The sequence below is a fragment of the Castor canadensis genome, chromosome 11 (assembly GCF_047511655.1).
Source record: "Castor canadensis chromosome 11, mCasCan1.hap1v2, whole genome shotgun sequence".
Lineage (NCBI taxonomy): Eukaryota > Metazoa > Chordata > Mammalia > Rodentia > Castoridae > Castor > Castor canadensis.
The window spans coordinates 85,796,633-85,816,929 of NC_133396.1; positions in this window are offsets into that span (position 1 = coordinate 85,796,633).

A 20,297-nucleotide genomic window follows, 5' to 3' on the forward strand; every position below is an offset into this window, starting at 1 on the left:
ATAGCCACTTCAACAAATGTTGCTGGGAAAAGTGGTTATCCACCTCCAAAAAACTGAAACTAGATCCATGTCTATCACCCTATACTAGTATCAACTCAAAATGTATCAAGCACCTTAATATCATACCCAAAACTCTGAAGTTAGTACAGGAAAGAGCAGGGAATCCTCTGGAAGTAATAGGTATAGGCAAGGACTTCCTCAATAGAACCCCAGCAGCTCAGCAACTAACAGATAGCATGAACAGATGGGACTGCATAAAGTTAAAAAGCTTCTGCACAACAAAAGAAATGGCCTCTAAACTGAAGAGACCACCCACAGAGGGGGAGAAAATATTTGCCAGCTACACATCAGACAAAGGACTGATAACCAGAATATATACGGAACTCAAAAAACTAAACTCTCCCAAAATCAATGAACTAATATAGAAATGGACAACTGAACTAAACAGAACTTTCTCAAAAGAAGAAATTCAAATGGCCAAAAAAACACATGAAAAAATGCTCACCATCTCTATCACCATCCATAAAGGAAATGCAAATCAAAACCACACTAAGATTCCACCTCACCCGTTAGAATAGCTATCATCAAAAACAACACCAACAACAGGTGTTGGCGAGGATGTTGGGAAAAAGTAATCCTCACACACTGCTGGTGGGAATACAAGCTAGTGCAACCACTCTGGAAAAAAATACAGAGGCTTCTTAAAAAACTAAACATAGATCTGCCATATGATCCAGCAATCCCACTCCTGGGGATAGACCCAAAGGAGTGAGACTCAGGTTACTCCAGAGGCACCTGCACACCCATGTTTATTGCAGCGCTATTCACAATAGCCAAGTTATGGAAACAGCCAAGATGCTCCACTACTGACAAATGGATCAAGAAAATGTGGTACTTATACACAATGGAGTTTTACTCAGCCATGAAGAAGAATGAAATCTTATCACTCTCAAGTAAATGGATGGAACTGGAGAACATCATTCTGAGCAAGCTTAGCCAGGCTCAGAAGACCAAAAATTGTATGTTCTCCCTCATATGCAGACTTTAGATTTAGGGCAAATGCAGCAATGTTGTTGGACGTGGGTCACATGATAAGGGGAGAGCACATACATGAGGTATGGGGATAGGTAAGAAACCCAAAACTTGAAAGTGTTTGATGTCCCCACTGCAGAGGAGCTAATATAGAAACCTTAAAATGACAGAGATCAATATGGGAAGATGACCGGGAAGTAGTGAAGAGGTCAGGTAGAGATGTATCAATTTGGGTTGTAATACACTTGTGCACGGAAGCAATGCTAGGAATCTCTCTGTATAGCTATCCTTATCTCAACTAGCAAAACGCTTTGTATTTCTTATTATTGCTTATGTCTACTCTTCAACAAAATTGGAGAAAAGGGCAGAACAGGTTCTGCCTGGCAGCGAGGGGGGTGAGGGGGATGGGGGGGGTGGGGGACAGGTGGAGAAATGACCCAAACAATGTATGCACATATGAATAAGTGAATAAAAAAATTCTCATCTCAATAAATAAGCTGGGCACAGTGATGGTGCACACTTGCAATCCCAGCTACACAAGAGGCATAGGTAGAAGGATTGTGGTATGTGACTGACCTTGGGCAAAAAGCTGGAGACAATATCTGAAAAATAACTAAGGCAAAAAAGGGCTTGGGGGTATGCCACAAGTGGTAGAGTGCCTGCATAGCAGACTCGAAGCCCTGAGTTCAAACTCCAGTCAATACCATCCGCCAAAATATACATACATAAATATATTTACATATATGTATTATATTACTACATATCCAAGACCAAAATGGGGTTGTTAGGTAAGATTGTGTTTCCCCTCATCTGGATAAAAGAAGAATCTTTTTTTCTTTCCATCTTTGAGCCTCAATAAGTAGAAAAGTAGCAGCACATTTCTGAAGAGGGCTGGAAAATTTTTAAAAAAGTGATAATTCCTTATTCAGTAATCAACTTCAACTGTGCAAGCAGCAGATTCTGCAGAGAACATAGGGCTGTGGGGAAAGGCAGAGCAAGACTCTTCCCAGCTTATATACTCTGGGGTGATTTCTCTCCATAGGGACCTTATTAAGAGGAGAAAGACAGGGAACCAGCATGGGGTACCACTATTTGCAGCCTCTCTACCTTTGTACAGTACATTAACATGCAGAGTCATTGTTTTGTGGGTTGGTACTCCCTCCTCTCCAAAGCTAAATCCCTGACTTAAAATTATTGTATAATTATCTGCCTTAAGGTTCCAGAAGAGATCCCACTGTACAGGGACCTCTGAGTACTGAGAAAGATAATGTCTTTGCAAGAGGACAAACCTATTGAGCAGTCTGTATTTGTTATTTTGCTCTGTCTCTGTGCTCTCATGAGAGGCATAATTCTAAGATGGTCCCCAGAAGCCCCCAACTCCCTTGTGTTCACACATCTCTAGATTATCCAGCCAAACACTAATCTAAATGCTGCTGTGAAGGGATTTTTCCAAGTGCAATCAAGATGCCTAAAAGTTGACCTTAAGTTTCCTAGTTGATTCTGACCTAATCAAGTGGGCTGTTAATTGAGATGGGGCTTCTGAAGATTTTGAAATGAGAGGATTTTGGACCCAGGGAGGTTCTCCACGGCTGGCATGGAAGATGGAGGATCCATGCCATGAGGAATGTGGGTGACTTCTAGAGGCTGAAGGCAGCCCTCAGTTATAGCCAACAAGGAAACAAGGACCTCACCTGTAACCACAAAGAACTGAATTCTTCCACAACCACCATCAACTTAGAAGAAGATCTTGTGTTCCAGATGAGAAAGTAGATTGGCCAGTATTTTGATTTTGGCCTTGGGTGACACTGAGCAGAGAACCCAGCCATAGCCATAATGTACTTACACTTTTGACTTATGGAACTGTGAGCTATTAACTAGGTTTCTTTTAAGCCATTGCATTTGTGCTTATTTGCTATGCTGCAATAGTAATCTAATATAGCTTCCATTGATTTCTATAGTGCTCTGCTGAGAGAGCTGAGAAAAATGTTTCGGAGCTGTACACTCAGCTCCAAAAAATGTTTCCAGGTGTACAGCAATGTTCTGATACCCCCAGATTTGAAGCTCCTCACAGGTAAGGACTAATTATATCTCACCAGTGAGAGGGAGCACTATCAAGTGATTAAGATTACTGGAGGCAATAGGACATCTGTTCTACCAGCTACCTTGGGTAGATTCATCCCCTAACTTCAGTTTCACAATTTCTAAGATAAGGTTAATGACATCTGTTTCTTGGGATTGTTATGAGGATTAAGTGAGACAATCTGCATAAAATACTTAGAGTGCTGTTGGAGTGGCTCAAGTGGTAGAGCACCTGCTTAACGAACATGAGGCCATGAGTTCAAACCCCAGTGCTGCCAAAAAAAATAAAATAAATTGATGTGCAGGATAGCTACTTGAACCTTGGTGTCTTTGCTCCTATTTCCTGCGAGGAGAACAGGAAATGTTTCTCTCTCTTTTTCTCTTCTCCCCACTTTGTCTATATTTTATGCTGTTATACTAAAATAAATCTTTGCTTAAAAAAAAACACTTAGGACCATGCTGTCATGAAGTATATGATGAATAAATTTGTGGCAGTAATTATTTACTTTCAATCCATAAACTTATTGAGCAGCCACTTTGTGCCGGGCTAGGTGCTATGGATATCAAGATCAGTCATATCTAGTCTCCAAAGTGTCCTTGGTAGTATTCTCTTCAAAGAAGGAGATCAATATTTGGAGTGAGCAGAATTAGGGAGTGAACTGTGAGCAGAGCTGGCTTAGAGCTGGATTCCCCAGCAGGTACCACAGGAAAATCTAGGAGTTCTTCTCATATTCCCAAGCACGTTCTGGAAATTCATGCTAGAAGAACAGAAACAGGATGAAGACTCATTCCCAATCTTCCTTCATAATGTGAACTATAGAGATGCCCTTATTAAAATACAGATCCAGGGCAGACAGAAGAGCTGATTATTGCATATTTCATCTGTACCATACACTCTAGCCCTGTCCAATCATCTATTGCTATATAGCAAAACTATCCCAAAACTTAGACACTCAATACAACAAGATTATATCTCAAGATTTTGTTCATCTGAAATTAGGGGCAGGCTTGACAGGACAATTCTTTATTCTGTGTCATTCTCAATGAGGTCTCTTGGTGGCAGCCAACTAGCAGATGAGCTAGTCTAGAAGGATCCAAGACAGCTTTACTACAGTCTGTCACCTTTCTAGAGTGTAACCCAAGGCTCCTTTGCAGACTATTCCAGGGGATGATTGGGAAAACTGCTAATTTCTCAAGGCTTGGCCCCCCAAAATGGTTTAATACCTTTCCCCAGGATTTTATAGGACAAAGCAGAGCCAAGGAGAAGAGACACAGATCCACCTTTCAATGGGAAGAATGTAAAATCCACATTTAATCTGCTACAGAGCCTAAGCAGAATTGGAAAACACCCTTTTGCTCTAGAATATTCAATAACTAAGGTCTCCAATCTGAACAGGTTCTGGGTGTTCTCGAATAGGGATCAAAAAATCTTCTCCATCAAGAGCCTGAGAATAAATATGTTAGGTTTTGTTAACCACAGACAGTCTCTGTCACATATTCTTCTTTGTTTTACTTACAATTCATTAAAAAATATTTTAGAAAACATTCTTAGCTTTTAGGCTGCACAAAAACATGCTGTGGGCTGTAGTTTGGTAGCTCTTGTTCTAGAATAATCTTCTAAGACACAGCACCTAGCTAAACTGTGATCATGGTGACAGCTTCTACCCATTGTGTGCTGTGAGTAACAACACAGAGAATCTTAGAGCTGGAAAGGACTTTGGAAGTCACCTACTCCAGTCCATCTGTTCAAAAGATGTGGAAGCTGAGGTTCAGAGAGATTAAAAGACATGACAGAAGTACCATAGCTAATTAATAGTAGACTCACAGAGACCGCTGGGCACCTCTCTTCTAATCCAGTGTTATTGCCAATGAAACAACTGTATTTCAAAATGCTGTTTTTCTAGTCTGCAGAAAAAGCAAGTATGAAAGAGCGAGAATTAGACACAGTAGCAGTGAATATGCTTAGCCCCTCAGACCTCAGCCCTGGCTGGCTATGGTCCAGATTATAAGTGAAAGCCAATTTGCTGCAGCACTGCTTGGCCTGCCTCTGGTTGCTGGCTAGAAAACCAGAGTGCAATCGGTCACTCCTATCAGAATGGGTCATCAGTGTGGTGGGGATGCCGAACATAAGGAAGGAAAGGGAGGTGTAGAGAATTACACGTGGATCTGCACCGAGGCAGGCTAGGGTGCCAATGCCTCCCACTAGAGAACAGCAATCAGAACAAAGGATGTAGAATCACTCCTCATCTCCCTAGTGGAAGATGCTATTTAGGGAAGATTCTCACTTAACTGGGGTCCTCAGGAAGTCTCTCTGTACTAGTAGCTGCTTTTAAACCCCATGTTTTCACAGGTCTCCATGCCTTTGTGCATGCTGTCCCTTCTGTCTGAGAAACAGACATGCTTTTCTGGAAACTTTAAAGATTACCTTCCTTCACCATCCCAGTAATATTAAGACACTTGTACTCTTGCTCACTCCTTTTTTTTATTATGTGTAAATAACCCGGCCCTAAACACCTAGTGTGCTTACTAAGTAGTAACTATTTCTGTTATACATCTCTTTTTTTATATGTGGTATCCAATTGTTATAATTGTTTATTTTTTTTTTGACAATTTCCTTATAAGTTTGGAAGCTAATCGCTAGCTGAAAGTTTGCTTTTTTTCTGGTTTTTCCAGTCCCAGATCCAAAGTCCAGCTTTGTAGAGTAGATGTTCAAATAAATGTTTGCAAATGAGGGAATATGTGAATTCAAGAATGTGTACATACTTGCGGTAATCAGTAATGCATTCCTCCTGGGTCTGGGGTACTAGATGACTCTGACTGCAACATTTTCTTTATTGCTAGCTCTGAAGAGTTGGAATCAATTGAAATAGTTACCAAGAGGAGCTTATGAAATATTCCCCTTTGGGACTTAAATGTTAGCAGAGTTGGTTAGGCACAATTCTGTTCAGGCTTCCTGGCAAGACCTATCTTATAAGCTGTGACTTGGGTATATTCACCACCTCATTGCCCAGAGTCCTAAACACTGGGCTTTTGAACCAACCATATGTTTGGGCTCTTTGTAAAGGATATCGAACAAGGCCAACACTTGGCTTTTGGTAATTTTGTTCACAGAATATTTGAGAACTTTTGCTTAATATATAATTCATACTTTACAGGAATATAATTACAAACTCTGACCAGAGTTCTTTTGGATGTGTCTTGACAGTCCTGGCTACTTTTCATATGACTGTTGTTTGAGTCACAGTAACTAGACACTAGGTAGTCATAATCCCTTTCCCACATCAATTTTACTTTTTATATTGACTCCTGCCTTTTGCCCATGTAATGCAGGCTTTTAGTAAATCCATTCTGACCTTTTTGCAATTATACTGCAGAGTTGCATGGCATTGTTTTTTCTGAAAGTTCTGGCAGAACTGACCAATTGTTTAATATTGACATAGAGAGAGTCTAGAACCCTGGTGGGATGAGTTTTCCAGGCAAAGTAAGAATGCTTTGCTTGTCTGCTTACAGAGAGAAGGGATGTTTTGTGACTGGTATAGTCCTTCACAGCAACCCATCACTATAACTATTCTGCTGGTGTTTTTCTGATGTACTTTAAAATAACTAGTCAGAGGGAGAGTGTGGGCTTGCAGTGGTATTAGACTTAAAGTCTATTCAAACTTTGCCCAGCTCTCAGAAACCTCCCCTTGCTGACTGGTTTCTCTGTCAATCATAAATTACCCTCTTTCAGGTATTCTATTCTGGCAGCACAAGATGGACTAAGATATCTCCCACTGCCAAGCAAAGGGTGAATGTTGAAGTTGGCTTTGAAGATCATACAACATAGAACTGGTGTGGTGGTAGGGAGCTAGTGGTAAGAACCTTTGCTTTATTTTGGAGCTCAAGTGACTAAATCTGCAAACTCTTGAAAGGGTTGGCTCTGGTTGTATTATAGGAAATGTAAAGAAACATGGCCAATGACACTAGTTATAGTGGCCAATGAACTCTTTCTCCCTTCCCACTCCCTGTGGTTAGGATTGTTGTTTCCACACACAAACAAGAAGCTCTTATCCTCCCTTATAAACAAGAAGTTGTTTCTTTGATGAAGGTATTCATAAAGATATCTCCTTAGTGGCATTTTATAGAGGAAGAAATAGAAGATCCCATGTTAAACAAAAACACAAAACAGGGACTGCATAACTACAGAGAGTGTATCTGGTAAGCCTTGAAATTTACTGGACATGGTGACAGGTTACAGGTAGAAATTTGGAGGTGAAGAAAGGAGAGAGGGGAAGGAAGTAGAGAAGTTAAGACAGGTGAGAACTGATAGAGTTCTAGATCAGGGACACAAAATAAAACTGGCTTTTGCATCATTAATGACTGAAAAAAAGAAAAATATTTTTTTGCCGTATGAAAATTATATGAAATTCAAATGTCAGTATCCATAAATAGATTTATTGGTACACAGTTACACCACTGGTTATTACCTATGGCATCTATAGCTCCTTTCATGTTATCATGGTAGATTGAGCAATTTCAACAGGAACCATATGGCCCACAAAGGTAAAAATACTTACTATCTGCCCCTTATTGCCAGATTTACTCTCTGCTAACCCCTGCTCTAGACAGTGTCTTAAATACTGGTGTACAAATTCAATTTAGCAGTTTAAATGTCCCCCAACAAGACATGCTTAGCAATTATTTGTTATTGTGTGCCTTTTCTGGAACATCTATGGTCACAGCTGCAAGGGCAGGTAGGGAAAGACCCTCCCTGTTATTTCTCCAGCTTTGTTTTGCTCCTCAACCCCCTGCACAATTCCTGTACGTCTCTTATTGCTCTTTTTGGAACCCAGCCTATGAGTTGAACTCAAACGTACATGAGCTTTCATTTGAGCAATCACATGGGAACCACATCCAAATTTTTGAAATATCACAGAAAAAAGTTATATATGGAAATATGTGTGAAATGTGTTACAATGATTTCCATATCTTACAAACTATACACATAGCCATATTTGAATTATTGAATGGATATTAATCATTGTGTGATATGCAATGTTATTCAATTTCATAATAGTGAATGTTTCATATCGCATGGTATAGATAGGCTAATTAATTATACTTGTGGCATATATTTTGTATTGCTGAAGTGAATACTACTGTCTTTGACACAGCACATACCTCATGAGGCACATGTTAGGAATTCACAGATGCATGTTTTCTCCAATGGCATTTTTTATCCTGTTAGCACTTGCAAAATGACTGTTGGACAAGAAACTAACATTAGTCAGCCTAGAGTTGTCTTTATTGCCAGTAAATTTTCTTTAATTAGTTACTATTGAGCTAAAATATATGTGTGTGCGTGCCTGTGTGTGTGCACCTGTGTGTGTGTGTGTGTGTGTGTGTGTACATATCTTTTTATTTCAGCAATTTGCTTTACTTCTAAGTGACTGGATGAATTCTCATGGATTCTCCAAGGAACTTGTTACATAATCCAAAGTCAGGTTTTTAACTCAGGGGAATCTAGTTCAGTTGGAAGGACAGGAATACACTGAAAAAGAGATGAAGCAATAAAATAGTTATAAGACTGCCTCATGCAGAAGCTTCCTGCAAGTGCCAAGAAGGATGGGGGCATAGATCAGGCCACTGAGAAGTGGAGAGAGATATGAGCAATGTGGAAGGTAGGATCCAAAGAGGAGGTAGGGGAATGAAAGATGCTTTTCCTGAAAGTCTGCATGTGAAAGGAAGATGGGAGAAAGTTCAAGGTCATATTGATGAAATGACAAATGCATTTGGAAAGAATGGGGATGGAAAAAAGAGAGGCTGTGGGTGTAGCTATGATCTGATGAGCATGTGATAAATGTGAATCTGTTTTCTCATGCAAGTTGGACCCTGAGAGAGTCACTGTAAATGAGAGTGTGCACAAGAAGTTGAGTGGGCGTCAGAGAAAGAGCTTGTGAAGGAGCATTTAAGTGAAGGCAAGAGATGGAGTTGGGTTTGCACGCATGTGCTGTGTAGGTGTTGGGAAGGAGAAAATAGAAGGACAGGGCAACTGGGAAGGTATTAATTGCTTGCTGCCTGTTTCTGTAACTGACCATAAGCACTGTTTCCCTATCAGGCTTTTTAATGGACTGTTAAGGTGAACTGTGTGGCTCTGTGCCCTGTCAGGAGTGACAGTATTGAGGCAGACAGCCCTGGGACTCTGCTTCTCCCCTGCAGTTCATCATGTCTGAATTAAAAAGGGAATTGTTTGGACAAGCCTGTTAAGTGAATGTTTTTCCAGAATTAGTGGGAGAGCTTAAGCAGCTCCCATTGGATGGAAACAGCATCTAAAATACCTCAGGCCGTGCTGGGAGGGAAAATTTATGTACCAACATTCACATAGCATCTTTCCTTTGCTTCTCCTGTTTCCTGTATTTGGATTGGTCTGAAGCACCTTTCCAAACCTCTGCCCAGGTTGAACTCCCCCCGCATCCCTCTCCTAAATTGTCCACAATACATAAGGTCTAATTGGGCACTCTTCTGAATGCATATGTGTTCACATGTGAGTGCGTGTGCATACACAATTGTGCTGTGATGAGGAGAGAGGAGATCTGGTTGGGGGACTTTCCCAGCAGCAATTGCTATGGGAATGTTCAAGAAAAATGATCTGTATGAGGTCTGGGGTTTTCCACACACACACCCCTTCTTCTTTCTATAGGAGCTACAACTAGCCACAAGATTACCAGCTTCTAGGATATTCCCAGTTATTTCATCTCTGGTTTGTTTCCAGTAGAAAACACCAGAGGAAGTCAAGAAAAGAGGTAGGGAGTATTGTCCAAGCTTAGGTTTCCTAGTGTGGGGTGGGGAGAATGTCAAGTTTTAAATATTTTTGAATCTGGGCTGTGGGAAGAAGGAAGCTATGAGGAAGGAGGTAGATCAAGCTGCTCAACTAAGGAGAAAAAATGCTGGGTTCTTTTCTGCTTCAGAATCATCCTCTGTGAGCTGTCTTGCCAGGGCATCTGCACACCTTTACAGCAGGAAGGAGAAGCTCAAGGGGAGCTGGAGAGAAACCTGCTCCTCTGGTAGAGAAGGTGGGGCAAAAGAGGAGAGGAATGGCTGCTATGGCCAAAAGAATCCCTGGGTTCTGCCTGCCCCATTAACTCTGCAGAGGGAGGGCCTCTGCCTCAGCCAGTGCAGGTGTGCACACTCAAGTCATTGCTTGGAAAATTGGGCCCTGGAGGCAGGAGCTGCCAGCTGCTCAGTGATGGGCTCTAACGCACTCCAAGTCTGGGCTATGCCCAGAATCCCTACCCAGTCCCCTTTCCAGCAGTGTGCTCAGCCTCCCTGCCCGCCCCGCTCCCTGGTAGGGAGGCTACTAACACCTCCCTACAAATCTTTGCAGTTTCCCATGTAATTTGCTTATAACAAGCCTCATAAAGTTTGATCGTACTTTCTAGGACTGAGGACCAGACGGACGAGTGGAATGAGTTTGTGTTTCTGGCAGTCAAACACTAAGGGTTCATGTGCATCCCTAAGGGAGCTGCCTGCCTGGGCTTTTTCAGGAATGGTAGACAATTTGACAACCTTCACACTTTCAAAGTGTAGTGCTTAGGGTGGGCTCTCTTGTCCTGTTCTTTTCTTATGGTTGATCAGTTCTCTTTTATAAGTCCAGCCCTCTCTTCTCTCTGCCTTCAATACTGGGACTTGTCATTCACCATAAACCAAAACATTTATTGCTATCCCATCCTGTTGAACTGTTAGGCCAATCCAGTGTTTCATATCTCTTCATTCACTCTCCACCCTCCCAAGCACTCCCCTGTCATTGTCACAACCCTCTTCTTCCTTCTTTTTTAAGGCTTCTTATTAACCCCTCCTCCCCCTTATTATCCCCCATCTCTCTCTCCTGTCCTTTGCACTTTTCTGACCGTCTGCCATATGGCTTATTGGCATCTCAGAACATGGACAGATGGACAGAGAATAGAGCAATGGAATAGGCAATTTCCCAAGGTGAACTAAAAGGCTTTGCTCTTGATTCTTCCAGTCCACTCAAGACACTTATTAATTTAATAAATGTGTGCAACACTATTGTGTACAGACATCATATTAAACCTTGGGACTAGCTCTACTGTATACCTTGGAATCTGAATGACCACAACCATTATTACTGCCATTATCAGTTTTTTTAAAATTGTATCATTATTAGTAACTACATTTGCCAGCGCTTACTGAATAACTCACCATTTATTACTTATTCAAATAAATGCCTCTTTATCAGGGACCTTCTATGCATCAGCCATTATTCTAAGCATTTGGGTATTAGAACATCCTCATAGGGCTTACAAAATTCTCTGGAGTATCCAGACCCCAACTTGTTCATTAGCAAGCCCAAGGTTATTGAGCTAATGAATGGACAGCCCTGATTTTTTTTCAGTTAGAGCTAATGTTTTTTCTTCAACTTGTTTTCCCAAACTTGGCTGCACTTTGGAATCACCTGGGAGACTTAGATATACTGAGGTCTGGTTCCCACTCTTGAAGATCCTGATTTCATTGATATGGTATGGTCTGGACTTACGATTTTTTTAAAGGTTCCCCCAAGTGATGATAATATGTATCAATGGTTGCTGTCTAGAGCCCTTTGTAAATCATACTGTCTTGTGTTGTGTTCTGCTGTTTATGTGCTTGCTTGCACATGAATGAACCTTGTTTCCTCTGTAAGACCATAAACACCTTGGGTACACAACTGTGTCTTCTACATTTTCTATATGGCCCATAGGGCTTAGCACAATGCTGAATGCACTATAAATAAACATCAAACATTTGTTGGATAACTACAAGTTTATCAAGTTGGAGGGTCCAGTTTGGTGTCAGGAAAAACTAGCAAAGGAATTCCCAACTCCTCATCCAAAGACAATGGGTCTGAGACAGTTTCTCTGACAACTCTTAAAGACAGAATATCTTTTCTTTAAACTTCTTTCACGCTCCTTTATTTGCCCATTCTCTTAGTATTGTTTTTTATTTTTAGCTCCTACAGGATTCTTTTCACTAGGAAATTTTTCTCTCTATTTAAAAATTTTGTTTCACAAACTACAAACAGATGCAATGTTGCCTTGCAGAATGCTTTCTCCTCCTTTCAAAGCTGAAACCTAAAAACCAGGCTTTGCCCAAGCAGGATGCAGTCCTGCTCTCCAGCCTTTATCAGTGTTTAGTGTGAGAGTCTTCATGAGGTAGCAACAAAATTATTAGCTGATCTCAAAGCTATCAAAGGAAGATGGCCAATCTTGCTCACTATTTCTGTGGGTAGTGGATGGAATTAGAGTATCTAACTGAGATAAACGCAAAGGATCATTGACCAGCAAAGCACTTTACTCCAAATATCTTGGATCAAGAAAATGTAAATTACAATAACTATATCTCCCAAAATGCAGAGATGTGAAAAGAATAGGACAGGATGGGATCTTTAGTTTTGGGGAAGCAGCTAGGAAGGATCCATCCATCCATCCATCTATCCACCCACCCAATCATCCAATTCATCTATCCATCCATCCATCAACCCATCCATCTATACATCCATCCATTCACACACTCACTTGCCTATAATTCTAAACCATCTGTTTGCTAATCCATCCATCCATCTGTCCACTCACCCATTAATCCAATTCATCCAGCCAGCCAGCCAGCCAGCCACCCATCCATTTGAAGGGGGCACTGTTTCTTGCACTCCCTCCCTTGCTGGAGCAAGATTTTCTCTCTCAATCCTTGGTTATTACTGGACCTAACTGGGCTTAACTGGGGGTGACTGGAGATTTTAGAGAAGATATAGGATAGACAGTCAGAAAGAAATTTGGGGTCAAGCGTGTTGTACACTCAGCTGGAGACGTAAAACCCTCATTGCTTCTTTTTCTCTATCTTGATTCTTTAAGGCCTTTTTTTTTTTTATCTTCCCTGTGAAATGTCTTTATCTGTTTTTCCTAAATTTCTTTTTTTTTCCTTTTTCTTTTATTATTCATATGTGCATACAAGGCTTGGTTCATTTCTCCCCCCTGCCCCCACCCCCTCCCTTACCACCCACTCCGCCCCCTCCCTCTCCCCCTGCCCTCAATACCCAGCAGAAACTATTTTGCCCATTATTTCTAATTTTGTTGTAGAGAGAGTATAAGCAATAACAGGAAGGGACAAGGGTTTTTGCTGGTTGAGATATAAGGATAGCTATACAGGGCATTGACTCACATTGATTTCCTGTGCGTGTGTGTTACCTTCTAGGTTAATTCTTTTTGATCTAACCTTTTCTCTAGTTCCTGGTCCCCTTTTCCTATTGGCCCCAGTTGCTTTTAAGGTATCTGCTTTAGTTTCTCTGCGTTAAGGGCAACAAATGCTAGCTAGTTTTTTAGGTGTCTTACCTGGTAAATGGATGGAATTGGAGAACATCATTCTTTAAGGCCTTGCTCCTTGCAGTTCTTTAAAACCTTGCTTAAAATCTCTTTCCTTAGGCTCACACTGTCCCATGTTTGCTCTCAGCTTATCTTTAGCTTAGTTGCTTTTAAAGTCTTTTGCCCCCAGACTTGCACTGTCTCATCTCTTTTGCTCTCTTAAAGCCTGGGTGCTACAAACTTGCAAACAGCTGCATACACAACCTGCATATGTGTAACTGTTAAAGTCTCGGTGCTTAGACTTGCACTGTGCACTGTCCCATGTTCTCTTTGACTTTTCTTTAGCTTTAGCTTTCCTAAGGCCTATGTATGAAGTTCTTTCTCAGCTTTGCTTTCTGAAGCCTATGTTAAAGTTCTCAGTGCAGACTTTCTACCAACCCCTGTTTAGCATTTTCCTTTTAGCAATTGTTTTCCTTTTCCCTTTAGCATTTTCCCTTCAATAATTCTTTTCCTTCCAAAAGCTTCCCACACCAAAAAGCCCAAAGTAAAGCCCCAAAAGGCAAGAGCCAAAAGCAAAAAGCAAAAGCCCCTCTTCCTCTTTCAGGGGTCTTTTACAGCAGCAAACAGTGAGGAGCCATGGGGAGGGGCATGACACTGAACCTGCATTCCTGCTTCTCTGAATGCAACTTACGAGACACAGCTGTTCTGCCTTTCCCTGTTTCATGTCCAAGGGCTGTGCCTATCTCAGCCTACAGGTAAAAGCAATTAACTGCATCTCGCCTTGCTTGTGTCCAGTTCTCATAGGCTTTAATCTGCTCCCCACATCCATCTATCCATCCATTCACACATACACTTACCCACCTACCCTTCTAAACCATCTGTCCACTCATCCATCCATCCATCTATCCACCCACTCATCCATCCAATTCATTTATCCAGCCAGCCATCCACCCATCTATCCACTTGCACATACACTCACCCATGTATCCTTCTAAACCATCCATCCACCCATCCATCCATCCATCTATCCATCCACTAACACATATACACACCCACCTAACATTCTAATCCATCCATCCATCCATCCATCTATCCACCCACCCATGTACTCATCCATCCACCAAATTCATCCAGCTATCCATCCATCCATCCACTCACACATATACTCACCCACCTAACCTTCTAATCCAGCCATCCACTCATCCAATGAATCAGTCAGTTAACATTTATTCAGTTTTTTTGAACAGGGGCTAGTAATGGGAATAGAGATGAATAAGGCCTAACCTTTGCCTTATTCATCAACTTAAGGGGGGAGGAAAGTAAGTATAAATAGAGTGAAGCACGAATGAAGTACTGTGAAGGAGCACAAAGGACAGGTTCCTAACCAGTTTGAGAGGTGCTGGAAGCCCACAGAACTGCAACTGATGCACTGAGCTGCGTGGCCAGGGGCAGCAAGGGAAAGGAAGATGGAAAGCACAGTGGAAATCAGAAAAGTCTTTGTGAGACGCCTGGGGAAGTTTGAGCTTCATTCTGATTAATTTTCCCAACCCCAGACTGGATAGCCTCTGCTGCAACATCTCCTCCTCCACTAAGCATTTGGGACATGACGATTGTTTCAAAACAACTGCCCAGACACTAAGCCAATTTTTCCATGGCAATGCTACCTGAATGCTTTCAAAGTCACTTTCTCACTGAGGGTTCAAGAACATTTCCCCATCCTGTTGAGCTTGTTTGTAACAAAAGCATAATCTTTGGCAATTTCTAGTTAAGTGTTACATGCTCTTTGAGAAGTTCAGGTGTGTTTTTAAACAATAAGGATTCCCCAAGACAAAAGAAAACTTGTGTTCCCAGAGGCACCTGCCATATCTGCTCTCTATTGATATCAGAGTATTTATGGATGAAATGTCTCAAATCTTGACTTTTTAAAGACTCACTGAAAACACAAGACAGTTGTTCTCCCATCTGACCCTGATGCCCCAATGAGCATTTCTCTTCCTGAGTCTCTTCTTAGCCAAATGTGCACAAAACACATTCCAGAGCTGAGACCAGAAAGACCCCCTCGGAATATACTTGTTTGCTTTTTTGACATCATCATAGGAGTCTCTGGAAATAAATTCCTTACATTCTGCTTGCTGAAGGGCCTTGAGTATGCAAAAAAGCTGAATTTGCAGAAGCCCTGAGATTTCTGTGGCTGTTGCCACCCACCCATGGATAAGCTTTGCTACATTACTTCTGGGTATTTCTTTTTGATGAGAATTCTGTTGAGCTTTTAGGGGAAGTAAAAAGCTTTCTTCTGTTCGTTCTAGGTAACTTTCTACTAACCTGCCTTTTGCCAAATACAATGGAGACATCAGCCTCCATCACAGGATGGTCATTTCTAGTTATAGGAGAGAGAAGTGACAAGTGAGGAGGGGAAGTTTTGTGGGTGAGAAGAACTGGGCTTATGGAAAGGACTTTCCAGATTCCATTTTCAGGACAACCATGGAAGCAGGTAAAAGCATCCTCTCTTTACAAATGAGGATACAGAAACAGGTAATTTGAATAATTTGCCCAAGATCACAGAGGTTAGAAATAGCAGAACTGGATGCCACAGGTCTCCGCACGGGGCAGACTCCTAATTAATATCTGAGGATTTGAAATTCCATGTGAGAAATTAGCTAGGAGAAGAGAGGGCCATTTCTGATTAATTTGAGAGAATGATTAATGAGGGATGTAAAATTTGATAAAAGGAATAGGCAATCAGATTTGCAATGTGGTTTTCTTCCTTACAAAACCTTCCTCATCTTTTATTTCATAGGCTATAAGGATGAAATGAAGTAAGCAGAGCAGGTAGCGGGGAGGAGTTATGGGTTTTTCTGGTTAGGAAGCTACAGCTTGACAAGTCTCTCTAATGAATTAGCAATATACTAGGGAAGGAACCCAGGCTCCTGACACCTAAGACAAAGTATAAACATGACATTTGTGCTTTGCAAGTTTTGACATCCTTCAAAATCAATACAGATTTCCAGATAGATACCACCCCAAATCCCTGTAGCATCATTTCTAAAAATAGGCCATGGGATCTATATTTTGAACAAAATGCCAGGTGATATTTCCTGACACCAAAATTTGTGAACATGTGTACAGAGTGTACTTGTGTGTGTGTGTGTGTGTGTGTGTGTGTACATGTGTGTCACTTCGATTTTGTGGATTGGAAGGTCCTCCCGTAAGACTCTCTAGTCAACTGGTACCGTGTAATCTAAAACACTGTTCTAGAAGGAGACTAGAAAATACCTGGCACCTGGGGGTGTGGTAGAGCACTTGCCTAGAAAACATTCCTCCATCTCTCCCAATTCTAACTACAGCTTTTCTTTATTCAGTTTGTTTTTTCATTTTTTATCTTTAGTTATAGAGAATATGTGATCCCATCCCTTGTGCAATGCCAGTCCCTATAATTGAACAAAATTCTGTCTTTCTTTTGAATCCTCTACTGCAGACTAAATATTCTACCCCCTCGATATCAGAGTTGTGAAATATTCTTTTAGACTGTGGCAGTTCTGAGCTATGGACCCCGAGGACAACCTCACAGAGAAGTTCCAAAGGCATGCTTTTTTCCAATGTGACATATTTTGAATAAATAATATTAAAGATTCACATTGATTTTACTTAAGAATAGAAACATATCTTTTCAATCTTCTCCTGTTGCCCTATATTTTGCTTAAAAGAACCCCCTAACCTAAAGTTATGAAGCACATACAAACTAAAAGTCCCATTTTAAAAAATCACTGATCATGAGGCTACTATACTTATGTAAATCAACAAAAGTGATCAACTTCTTTTAACTATTGCTGAATCAAGAATTGTAGCTGCCTATTATATGGGGAAAAGGTTGGCAAACAGCTTCTCATTCCCCACCCCACTTTTCCACCATTTAAGAAAGATGCCTTTTCTTTCTCTAATCCTCATCTCCAGCCTCCCCCATCAAAGAACAACTTTATTTCTTTTCCCAAATCTCTTGGAGGCTATTCAAGTTTGGGGTTAAGAAGGTGATTCACATGTATATTTTATCATGATAAACAATATCATGGAAATAACCTGGAAAAATGAAACAGTTTGGGAGATATGGCAAGGTCAACACAAAGGAGCAGTCAAGTCATATTGGGAGGATTCAGCTCTCCTAGCACTTGGCAAAGAGACTGACTTGGTTGTACAGGGAATTGTGGCAATTTTTAAAGAGTTTGTTAAATTTATGCAGTAGAGATAGATTTAATCTACTTAATCTCCAATAAAATTCAAAGCTTTGAATAAGATTAAAAAATAAGTCACTAGTTGGTATTTATTTCCTGCTATTCTACCTTTTTAGAAAAAAAATCAAACATTTGGAAATAGTTAAAAAATAAAATAAATTGACAAGGTGTTGCAGCCAGTTTATTCATTGTTCCCAGCCACACCTAAGACCTGCATTGAGGCAGAATGATTCAGCAAAAAGAACTGGACTGGGTAAAAATGGAAGTACTGATGTGAATACATAGGATTGGCATGCAGAGTGAATGCCTGTGGGCAGGAAATATGTGCAGATACAGTGCTTTTTGACGCATGGATGCCACTCTTTCTATCACTAGCCAACTTTGTCTGGAAAGACTGTTCTGGGTGTCCATAAATCCCACATACAAGAGTTCTTTTCCTTCCTAAAGGATTCATTTCTCTACTCTAGGATTTTGGCTGCCAATGCATAAAATCTAGAAAGAAAAACAAGCCAGGAAAAACATCAATGGCTACACCTTCCTCTGGTCCATGATTATGACTAGTAAAGAAGATAAGAGAGAGATAGCCAAACCTTCATGGCCAAAAAGCAAGTGTGTTTGCAGATGTCTTGACCAGTGGTGGACATTGTCTCAGAACTACCTACATTTATGTCGTGGTCACCTCACACACACTCTGATGGAAACATCAAATAATCTCTTTTCTCCCTTCCCTGCTCTGTGCACATGTGTAAGTAGGAGAGCATCTGAGCACACTTGCTTGTTCTGCAGATCACTGTTCCATCACTTGCCATCCTAAACCTTGTGAACTGAAAATGCTCAAATGTACCATCAACCCAGAAAGTTCTTTTTGAAAACCATAGTTAAACCCTCTCAACAGAAAGAGCTGGGTAATTCAAAGGCAGTTTTTTCAAAATAAGATATCAGTCAAAATCATCTAATCCACTCTGCCTAAAATGCCAAATTAGATCTGGGCAGCATAAGGAGTGTCTGTGGCTTCCTTAGGTTATAAATTGATGAGATATTGTTTTGTGGCATCTCCGATGAACATATGCCCATGTTTTCACAGAAATATGCTCAGGAAGTCTCCCCAAAGTCTGGCCTAACAGTAAGACATTTTCCATTGGCTGCCTTGCTTCCTTTTGAGGTCCTCCTCATTTCCTCTGCCTGACTTCCTTACCTTTTGTTTTCCTGTTCAGAACTGACTCTTCCTTCTTATGCCTGACCCTTGTTCAGCTCTGAGCATAATTCCCATTGGGACCTAGTTTTTTGCTGGGATTTTCCACCAGCCTAATTGGAATAGAGGTGTTGATGGTTATCAATGGCAGTTTATGGTGTCCTTCTCAGACAATATTTTATGTTTAGAAGCTTTTGTTGACATTCCTAATTGAAGAGATGTCAATGGTGGACATGCCAAGTATAAGACTAATCCCAAAGATTATAATCACTAATCATGATTATAAGGTCTCATTTCTACAAAACTGGATGCTGAGGACTTTTCAGAAGATGGTCCCTTTGTACAATTCCTTCTTTCAACCCAATACAGAAAAGTGTTGTAATAGTGGTAATAGAGTCAGGTCAGTGATAAACCTATGATTCTATAGAGGATCTAAAGAATCATGCTTTATTTTCTTCAAGGTACCTGTTGTTGCAAATGAGACTCAACTGTATGTGAACAGTCACAGAACAACAGGACAAAGCTCAGGATAGGGCACTAAACTCTGGGACAGAACTGACAGTACTGTACAAGTTGAGAAGCCAATGTGGATGGCTATTCAGGAAGGGTGAGTCTGGGGTTAGTAGAGAAATGGGAAAGGCCATCCCTAGTATAGAAAATGTGCTGAGCCTTAGTAGAAATAAGAGTTGACCTGAAACTAATGTTTGGAGCCATCTTTAAGTGCTAAGTGGAAGGTTACCTTTTGAGTTTTGGTTTCCCCCTCTGAGGCTCCCAAGCTGATGTGTCAAGATGCTGTTTGCTCATGTACAGACAGTAAGTAGACAGTGCTGGTAATGTTAAAGCCTGCACACATAAATGCCTGTCAAAATTTTGGAAGTAAAGCATTTTCAAGCAGCGATATGTAGAAGGCCAAGGGTTCAATCCTGGGTTGGCCAGTTAACTTTGCCTATGTTTGTACTTTCTGGACCAACCATTCCACGCTGATCACAAGTAACCTGAACAAGAGTATGAATGGATTATGATAAATCTGCCACCATCATTTTAAAAATAAACAATTGAATACTGGCCATTGAGTATTAAGAGTTTTTGTTTGTATGTTTTGTTTTTTTATAAAATATATCCTTATAACATATGAGTAATGGGCAATATAGCACAAAGGCTGAGTCTAGGCACTAGAGACAAATTGCCTGGCTAACATCCTAGCTTTGTTCCTTAACTGCATGACTTTGAATAAGCTATTTAATTTCCTTGTGCCTCAGTTTTAAAAAAAAATTTAAAAATAGAGATGATGATAATAATATTTCCACAGGGCTGCTGCAAGGAATAAATGAGATTGTTTATGATAAAAGAGTTAAAGGAGTCACCTGGATATGAATTGAGCATGTGCTAAATATCAAGTCCCTATTCGTGTAATGGTCACTATTGAGCCAGAACTTCACA